General features: G+C 50.6%; 1 pseudogene; it reads left to right on the top strand.

Moving 5' to 3' along the window:
- The first annotated feature begins 2,246 nt into the window (after nucleotides 1-2,246).
- LOC146188449 (5'-3' exoribonuclease 2-like) lies at nucleotides 2,247-5,304 on the top strand (annotated as a pseudogene).
- The last annotated feature ends 5,306 nt before the right edge of the window (nucleotides 5,305-10,610 follow it).

The raw sequence follows: 10,610 nt of genomic DNA, 5'->3' as shown, positions 1-10,610 counted from the left end.
CAGTCGTTCAGCCGTGTCCGACTCTTCGTGACCCCATGGACCATATCACGCCATGCTTTCCGATCTCACACTACCTTCCTAACATCACATAACTTCATCTGCAGTACCTCGAGGATGCCATCTAAGCATCGCGTTCGCTACCTACCCCTTCTCCGGCGACCCTAAACCTTTCGACCCTCAACCGGCGACCCAGCGGCCATCGCTCTGCAAAACGTGAAGTCACGTACGTCGTTCGTTTAAAGCCGCATCGGTCACGCGACAATGAACAAGTCACCCAACGGGCTTCAGCTGCATCGGGGGAAGTGTGACGCCCAGAAATGGGGACAAGAAAAGAGGATGTCGACGAAGAAGCGGCCCGTGTTGGGACTCACAAGTGGACACAACTGGGTCTTTGATGCTCATCTTGCGTAACTAAAACCTCGCTTGTAACAATATGTTTGTCGTCGGATCTTTTGCATAGAGTGGCTTCTTACAAATGTAGGCTAATGAACACCCATGTATTTAGAGGGGACCACCGCCTACTATCATGTTTCTAATGGGGAGTTTAAGAGACCCAATAATATTCTAGCAATTGTGTGATTTGCGTCGTTCAGCAAAATATTCTGCAACGCTGTTGTGAGCGAAAAATCACTAGCATGCGACTGAAAGGTGTAAGTTGGCAGGTCGGCGGATTGTCGGCGGGTTGTGTGTGTGGCCGTGAACACTGTCAGCAACACGTGCACACGAGGCTCCCAGTGCTCATTCCTCAGCCCAAGAGTTGCCGGTAGAAATACTAGCGCATTTCTCATTAAAGCGCCTTTCCTCTTTCCCACGTGCTTGCGTTCACATGGTGTCAGAAGTGGGGCGCGTCGCCTGTGTCGCCCGTGTACCGTCGTCCGTGTCGACAGCTTATCTTACAGGTTGAAATTGCCCCAGCAGCGGCCGTGAAACATGGCATCATCGGTAAGCCGGGGGTCCACTTGTACCCAGTTGCACCGGCGGGTGTCCGGCAGTGGGTTTCGAATCAGCCACCTACCCAGTCGTGGCCGAGTGGTTTGGGCGTCCGCCTCGATTGCGGGGGGTGGCTGGTTCAAAACCCAGAGCCGGACACCCACAGGTAGAAATGGGCACAAGTGGACGCCCGGACTACATACATACAGATACGCATTCGCATTGTATGCGTCATCTGATTCTGGCAAGTCCTCATCATCATCAGCAGCAGCCTGATTATACCCACTGCAGGGCGAAGGCCTCTCCCATATTTCTCCACTTAACCCGGTCCTGTGCTAGCTGCATCCACTTGACCCCCGCGAACTTCTTAATCTTATCCACCAACCTAACTTTCTGCCGCCCCCTGCTGCGCTTTCCTTCCCTTGGAATCCAGTTTGTTACCCTAAGCGACCATCGGTTGTCCTCTCTTTGCCCTACATGTCCTGCCCATGCCCATTTCTTCTTCTTAATTTCCACTAGAATGTCGGTAACTTGAGTTATTTCTGAGACCCACTCTGCACGCTTCCTATCTCTTAATGTTACCCCTACCATTTTTCGTTCCACAGCCCTCTGGGTTGTCCCCAACGTAAGTAGAACTCTCTTAGTTAGCCTCCACGTTTCAGCCCCAATTAAAGTTAGACAAACCGAGCTCACTTATATGTACAATGAGTACCCCGTACGGCAGATATAGGTTTCTGAGGATGCCGTTTGGAATCTTCATACCGATTTCCTCATAATGGAAAGCCACATCTTCCTTTCACCGAAAAAACAAGTTATGCTCGGCGCTCCGGCAAAGGAAACCGTATGGCTCCCTGCGCTGTCAAGGGCTTCAGGCATTGCCTGCTGAGTCGAAGTATCGCCTGTCGTTTCCGTTTGGTGAAAGAGGGTCTTGCATTTCTGCGTTTCTAGTAAATAGGTGCTCTCTTGTGCGACGTAGTAGTCCACTGTCAGCATCCATATGTAGGATCGCGACCTGTTTGACTTGCTTACCAGCACTGCTGGAGCCCAGGTTCTGAGCAAATTATCGTAGATGGATACTGGACAGCTGTGCGTAGGTCTGAGAGATGTCGGACAGACGTGTTGCAGTACTTCTGTTGCCTGCTTTCAATGGCTTGTAGAAGGCTTCGTACGGTTTCGGTGGGATTAGTCTTTGGCTCGAGATGGCAGTCCAGTACTGGCAGCCTCGTTCTTGTGCGGCGGCCCACACGTCTTTCGGCTGGGGCCTGCAGAAAGCACCGGTAGAATTAGTGCTCCTAAAGAAGCAAGTTGGATAAGAGATGGAAGTCCCAGCCTTCTTCAGATTGTTAAGTAGGAAATATCCATCTATTGTTCCGCACTGTGTTGAAGAAAAGCCACTTATTCTTGGTGTCATCAAAATTCCCGAGGACACGACAAAACCAAATCCGAATGATGTGGAATCTGATAACTTGTACTTGTGCATGTATGGCATCATTCATTCCTGCTGTCATCTAGAGAACAAAGCAGCGCTAAAAACGAAGGTGAAATGATGGTGGCCATCTTCCAGTGCATATAGCCTATCTGCAGTGTTGTTCGGCCCCGACGACTACTCTACATCGCTATTGATATATTGACTCCACGGGATAAGATGAACCAGCAACCCTCGCACCGTTTCCGGGCCTCCAAGGAGTCTGCAAAGAAGGGTGATGAGATGAGCCGCCTCCGTGTGGAGCTGCAGTATCAGGGAGTGCCCCTGCCCCCCCCGAGAAATTCACGAGCGAGCACTTCGACAGCAACTGCCTCATATAGGGCACACTATTTAAGGACAGCTTTTCAAAACGCCTTCATTGCTACATTCATGACCGTCGTAACAATGACCCAGACTGGAAGAACATTGAAGCGATTCCCTAGGATGCCAAGGTGCGTGGCGAAGGGGAGCACAACTAATGTATTTTATTCAAAGGCAAAGATACAATCCGAAGCATGATCCCAACACTCACCATTGTCTCTGTGGAGCTGACGCTGATCTAATCATGCTGGCGCTAGCCACCCATGAACCCAACCTCACCATCATTCGAGAAGAACTGAAGCCCTATCAAAGCAGGCCTTGTGAACTCTGTGGACATGGACAAAAATGAATGACTACCAGGGTCTGGCCAAGAAAACAGTGGCCGAGTTTGACGAGCTCAAGAAACCCAATGGAGCGGAAACAGACTATTTTCCCCGAGTATCTTGAACATTACCTTCGTACGGACAACCTTCCTTTCGATTTCAACATTTAGAGGGTCATCGAGAATTGGTTGTTCATGCGTTTCTTTGTGGGAAACGACTTTCATCTTCACCTTCTATATTTCAAAATCAGAGGTGGTGCAGTAGACAGGCTGGTCACGTTGTACAGCTGTGTACAGAATGGGGGTTACCTGACTGAGAATGGCTTTGTCGCCTTCAACCGGGTGCACTTTATTATGTCAGAGCATGGGGAGGCTGAAGATGAAATATGCAAGCTTCGTCAGTAGGACGAGCTCAATGTAAAGCATCGGATGAAGGAAACGAAGAACCGGATTAAAATGGCTGAATCAAAGGCGAGGCCGGCATGGACGCCTGGTGGGCAGTTTGCCCCCGTCATTATTGGGCAGTATGTGTGCGCTGTGCAGAATGTTAAGCGGAAGGCCTACGACATCAGTCTCGAAGGGATGGAACATCGTAGAAACGTCATTAACGGCGGAGGTGGTCATGCCAATGACTGTCTGGAGTCCATGTTCGGACCCGCCTCCAGCGGCAATGACATGTGGCGGGAAGCGGAACCACTAAGGGGACAGCTCGGATGAAGAGGAAGAACCGCACGATGAAGTGCGTCTCTGAGAGGATGGCTAGCGAGAGCGGTACTGTGTGTCAGAATTTCACATCCGTCCTGACAACATTGCGTTTTGACATGATGTGCCGGCTGCTTATGTTGAGGGGCTCTGCTGGGTTCTTGGCTACTACTATTAGGGCTGTGCATCTTGGAAGTGGTTCCTCCCCTACCACTACATACCGTTTGCATCGAATTTCATCAATGTTGGAGACCTGAAGATTGAGTTCAAACAAGGAACTCAACCTTTAGAGCAGCTGACTCATGGAGCCGCTGATGAGTGTTTCTGGCAGCGCTTTCCCATGCCATGGCCTGATCTCGTGGACGACCCGAACTCGCACATCATCCACTTCTACCCGACCGAATTTAGGGTCACCTGAATAGCAAAAACTATGCCTGTCACGGTGTGGTCTTGCTACCATTTGTGGACGCGAAGCTGCTCCTCGAAACGGTGTAGACGGTCTACCCGCTGCTCTCTGAGGATGAAACGCAACTCGCGGGGAAATCATGTCATCTATGTCCGCAAGGGACACCGCGGTTTTAGCGTCCGTCTGGGCCTGTACGAAACCTGCAAATACTACAGCAGAGAGTTTGACTTGAAGCTCAAGTACTTCAGTGGAGTCACATTGCAGTTGGACCAGGAGATGATGTGCGTTCTTTTATTCAAGGGCTGGAAGATGTTCCTGGAATTTTGTAGTCATGTGTCGGCAAGTCTCCAATGTAGGTACTTTATTTTGGAAGCAAATGTTTTAGCCAGATGGGACGCATCCGATTTTGCGAAGAAGGTCCGAATGTATCTTTCATGTTGGTGGGCTCGACAAACCGCTTCATCTGCTTTTTCATTGGCTTTAATGCCACAGTGAGCTCGTATCCACTGAAATGCTATGCAGCGGCCTGCGGCAATAGCCAAAGGATGTAGGTACCAGATATCAAGGGAAACAAGATTATCAGGCAACAGAGACTTGCTATGAGCTTTTAATTTACGTATTTCAAAGACATTAGACTGCTTGACAAACTCTAAATTAACATTGCATGTCACTCTCAAGCATTTATCAAGCTGTGAACTGTACAAGCACATTTGTGGGATTTGGCATTTCATAATTTCATTTTATACCATTACTCCACGAAGCACCTTACAACTTGTTTAATGGCTGCTGTTTAAATCACTCATTTTTTTTTTCACTATTCTTTTTCAATCGTGCCCTACCTAATTTCTCTCACTACAAAGAGTAGCATGCCTGCGAAATCTTAACGGCGGCAACATTCTGTTTTTGATTAAAGGGTATCTCTCTCTCTGCGCAAGTGGCAGAGTTTTCCTTCGGGCGATTGTAATGCTCCACGGAGCAAAATTTGTTACTGTCACTAACAGCTGGACCTGCAAATACTACAGCAGAAAGTTTGACTTGAAGCCCAAGTACTTCAGTGGAGTTGGTGGCGAACATCTGTTGAGTCACATTGCAGTTGGACCAGGAGATGACGTGCGTTCTTTTATTCAAGGCCTGGAAGATGTTCCTGGAAATTTGTAGTGATGTGTCGGCAAGTCTCCAATGTAGGTACTTTATTTTGGAAGCAAATGTTTTAGCCAGATGGGACGCATCAGAATTTGCGAAGAAGGTACGAATGTATCTTTGATGTTGTTGACCTCTACAAACCGCTTCATCTGCTTTTTCATTGGCTTTAATACCACAGCGAGCTGGTATACGATGAAATGTTATGCAGTGGCCTGCGGCAATAGCGAAATGATGCAGGTACCCGATGTCAAGGAAAACAAGATGATGAGGCATAAAGACTTTCAATGAGCTTTTTATTTACGTATTTGAAAGACATTGGACTCCTTGACAAACTCTAAATTCAGCTTGCATGTTACCCTCAGGCATTTCTCAAGCTGAGAACTCTATGAACACATTTGTCGGATTATGCATTTCATCATTTCATTTTATACCATTACGCCACGAAGCACCTTACAACGTATTTAATGGCTGCTGTTTAAATCACTATTCATTTCTTTTAATTTCCTCACTATTTTTTTTCAGTCGTTCCCGTCCCAACTTTCCTTACTACACAGAGTGGTATGCCTGCGAAATCTGAACGCCGGCAAAATTCTCTGTTTTTGATTAAAGGGTATCTATCTCTCTTCTCAAGTGGTAGTTTTTTTCTTCGGGTGATTGTAATGCTTCATGGAGCAAAATTTGTTATTGTTACTTACGGCGGGACCGCTTTTACAACCAAATTAACGCAGGCTCTCGAGTTTTACCAGCACCATGTCACTGAAAAACGGCGGTTTATCATCGCCAAATGAAGGCACTTATTGATTTAGATGTATGTCGGTGTTGAACATCACGCGTCTGAGAATGTCACTGCAATGTTTAATGCTATGCTTCCCGCAAGGTATCGCGACGATAGCACCAACGCGTATGATGACATCGACGTATTTGTCCGGGGGGGCTGAAGGAGCCTGCCAGCTCACACGATGTCGCTTCAACGTCAGCAACACCGATATCTGGTTGGTGTAACGTCTGATGCCGAGATGCGCAGGATTAGGATGCTGATCTTCCGAGTCCTGATACCCGTGCGACGTCGAGGAATCTCCTAAAAGCTACTGCGCTACTTATTTGGCCCATACTAGACATATCGGCTAGAGATAGGAACTAGAAAGTTGGTCCCCGGGATCAACGATCCTCACCATAACCGGGCTCGACCATCTAGACTATTCACGCTACACGCTGTACTATGAAATTGCAGCGATCGGTTTAAGACCGACATTTACGCCAGTGCATGTACGCCATTCGTTACCCACTCAGCATGTTGCTTCAATTCAGCGCCTAGCGCTCAGCGCCAGCGTGAAGCATCCCTTTTATAAATGGAGGCAATTCCATGTGGCTCTCAGCGCCGGGAAAAGATGAATGACAGGGAGCTGCGCAGCCATTTTGACATACCACAGAGTTTCCTGGAATGTGGGTTCGCCCGGCCTTTAATACAACGGCCGCGTTGCAATACTCGGTTCGCATTCCTGTGCAAGCGTCTGAAGCTGTGTGAGCCAATCGTTGAACAGCTCACCCTATTGTTGGTTCGTAGAGCCATAGCAAAATGCATTTTTTATCAGGCTGGTATTGGCTTGAAGTAGTAATCAAACTTTTGAGCAAGAATCTTCATGTCGTGCTTGTCTTCGTCCCTCCCAAACGTGAAAGTGTAGAACAGTCGCCTGGCTTCTTCGCCGACTGCCGTAAGGAAAATTGCAGCTTGAATCTCCTTTGTTTGTGGGGTGGTGGTGACTATGGTTTATTTTTGGGGAGGGGATACTGGTCACGTCTTATGTTGGCCATCTTTGTGGCATCACTCTTGGTGACCAGGGGGAAGGGGAAGTTGGAATTAGGGGAAGGTTGGGGAGGGGAAGGTTGCTGACGCCGCATATGTCGCCGCCATTTCCGCACGAAGCACTATAGGCCCATGCACGCCTACAGAACGGAGCTGAGGCCAGACTCCTCCAGATAAATCAGGAGGAGCCGGTGAGCAGAAAGTTAGTTCGGAGCTGGGAAGAGCAATTGCCCTTCCGTATCAGCAGGGAGACCAAGATTCCGATAGCCAGCGGAGGCTGGACACACGAGGAGCAAGTGTCCCAGTGTGCCAGTATTGCCGCAAGAGGGACAGGCTGGGCTGGGAGCTCGGCCACAGGCACACATGCGGGACGGAGTCCACTTGCAGCCTATTCGAAGTCGTAGGAGGAGGGATTTGTCCTTCCGTGAAAGTTTGTCAGAGAGCCGTTGGAGATGTTCACCAGCGGCAATACGACGGTCAGGATGGCAAGACCTTATCGACCTTCTCAAGAGGGGTCTTGAATAGTCAAAAGGTGTGACAGCCTCAGTGACTGGGGCGCCGTAGTCGTGCGCCGCTTTGGCCAGGGCATCCGCCTCTTCATTGCCCTGGACCCTGGACTCCAGTATGTCCTGGAACCCAATGTAGGGCCAGTTGATACCCCGAGTCCTGAAGGGCTAGGAGACGGGCTCGGAGAATGTTCACCGAGAGGTTGGTGCCGTGGTAGATAGTCAGGAGCTGCAGAGCAGATCTGGAGTCGCACAGAAGATTCACAGGTCCAGGAGGGACACTGGAAGCGATGAACTGTGCGGCTAGATGTAGACCGGCCAGCTCAGCAGCTGTTGAACTGGCAGGGAATGACAGGCGGCAGGACCTAGACTGGTCTAGCTGCGGTGCTGTCATAGCAGCAGCTGCTTGCAAGGTAGCAGGTCGAACCGAGCCATCCGTAAAGAGGAGTGTAGATCCTCTACACTCCTCAAGGAGGGCTGCCGTTGTCTGCTGGAAGGCAGCTGCAGGGGTGTGACATTTGGTGTGACCATCCATGTCCAAAATGACAGGAAGTGGGGGTCGATTGGGGGGAGGGGGTAGGACTGAGAAACCTGGGACAGGACCGATGATTTCTCGGTACACTGTATACAGCTTACCCATACGAGAATGGGATTTGCTGTGCAGCCGTGCTAGGAGTGAGGCACCATCTGGAGCATGGCTGAGACAATCAATGTGGGTCAGTCCCATCTGGGTGAGGAGAAGATCCAGAGGGTAGATACCAGCTTCCGCAAGGGTAGCGAGAATCTGTGAGGATTGAGGGACTCCGAGGAATCTTCTAATCCAGCGCCTTCGAATCGTGTCGAGACGAATGACTCGAGTCGACCGAAGGGAGACGAAGGGAAGGGCATATAGGATGACCGATGTCGCCGCTGCCTCGAAGAGCTTGATTGCCCAAGTGGAAGAGCAACCATTGCCATTTGCAAGGAGATGCTGGACTGCTCTTCCCACACGATCAAGATGGTTAATGAGGGCTTTGTCAGCTGGGATCCAGTTGAAACGGTCGTCAATTGTGAGACCTAGGTATCTCACCTGGCGTTTCCATGGAAGAGGGGTTCCTTCGATATGCAAAGTTGCAAGATGGCGGGAACTCCATGCTCCTCTGGGATGGTAGACGAGGGCCTCAGACTTAGTAGCCGAGAGGGTCAATCCCTTGGATGAGAGGAAGTACTGGACGCCGTCCAGTGCCTGTTGCATAGCCTTCCTAGCGGAGACAATACGTCTCTTTGGAGCTCGGATCCAGAGGGCTATGTCATCTGCATAGATGGAGCAGGAAACTTTGTGGATTCTGATCCGCTGAACGAAGTTCGGTAGGCCAGCTAGGACGAGGTTGAACAGCCAAGGACTGAGGACTGATCCTTGGGGAACCCCAGATGTAACAGGACGAGGGGAGCTAAGTGTTTGCCCAACTCGAACTTGGAAGGAGCGATTGGAGAGGAATGCCGAGACAAAGCGATGCAGTTTCCCAGCCACTCCAAGGGCATCCAGAGCCTGCTCAATGATGGTATGGGGCAGGTTGTCAAAAGCGGACTGGACGTCCAGAAGAACCAGGAAGACAACGTCGCCCGCATATTTGGCTTCCTCAATGGTGGAGACCACATCCGCTATAGAGTCAGCAGTACAGCGGTGCTTCCGAAATCCTGTCTGCATCTCTGGAAGGAAGTTGGTTGCTCTGGCGATCCATGTGAGTCGTTCCAGGGAAATGAACTCCATGGTCTTGCAGGCTGCAGATGTGAGATACAGGATGGTAGGAGGATAGTTGTTTAGCCGGCTTACGGGGCTTAAGGATGGGAACAACGATGGCATTTCTCCAGTTGTCCGGTAGTATGCTGCTGTCCCATGTGTCGTTGAAGACTGCGAGGAGGCGCTTCTTCTCCGGGGCATCCAGATTACGGAGCATCTGGAGTGTAAGTCCATCAGCGCCAGGAGCTGATTTCTTCTTCGAGCGGTTGAGGGCACGGTGAAGCTCATGAGGGGCAATGGGTTCATTGCAGAGGGCAGAGATGGTCTGTGCCAAAGCTGCTGGCGGTGAAGGGGTAGCCCGAAGAGGCGAAGGGGGATTCGCCACTGGAAGTCCAGCGGATGGAGGGGGCGTGACTGACTTGGAAAGGAAGTCGGCAAGTTGCTCTGCCAAGTCTTGAAAGGAAATGCATCTTGCGATGGCTGCTCCCAGGACAGGTTGTCGATTGGAGGCAACCTGCGAAAGGGATTTGAGGATGCGCCAGGCAGCAGAGGACTGTCTGGCTGACTGTATGGACCGGCAAATGCTGGCCCAGCTTTCCCGGGAACGACGGTTGGCCTGACGACGGCAGCAAGCATCGATCCTGCGGAAGGCCTTCCAATGTTCGGGATGGTGGGTGCGCTCGGCCACTCGCTCAGAACTTCGCCTGGAGGCCCTAAGTCCGAGTAGACGTAGGTCCGGGACTGGTGCATGTAGTGGGGCTGCGCATTTGATTGTGGAGTTCTTGGCGCAACGTCCAAGAAAATCCAGGAAGTCACCTGCAAGTGGGATGTCTTTCACTCGTTCTCTGAACTCGGCCCATTTGGTAATGGGGTAGAGCTTTTCCCTCCTCCTACCCCTCACAGAGGGGTTAAGGAAGATGGGAAACTGATCCGAGCCCAAAGAGTCAGGTGCTCTGGCCCACGAATAGTGGCAGGCATCAGAGATGAGAGCCAGGTCGATGAAAGAAGATCGTCCTGGCCGAATGAAGGTTGGGGAGGTAGGCTGTAGGAAACGAAGGCCTGCCGCGTTGATGGCGTCCAAGAGCTTTTTGCCTCGGGTGGTGCTGGACTGGTTGGCCCATGACCTGTGGTGGGAGTTGAAATCCCCGTAGATTAGGACATCCTTACCTAGACGGGAATGAAGGGCAATGAGGCAGGAGGGGTCCCAAGGAACTCCTGGAGGGACATATACTGAAGCAACTGTAGTGTCCGTGTCACCCATACGGACGAGCACGGCACAGATCTCCAGTTG

This window comes from Amblyomma maculatum, chromosome 5, assembly GCF_055883805.1.
Source record: "Amblyomma maculatum isolate TAMU_Amacu chromosome 5, ASM5588380v1, whole genome shotgun sequence".
Lineage (NCBI taxonomy): Eukaryota > Metazoa > Arthropoda > Arachnida > Ixodida > Ixodidae > Amblyomma > Amblyomma maculatum.
The sequence above is the reverse complement of the archived record's forward strand: the minus strand, read 5'-3'. Positions and strand labels throughout refer to the sequence as shown.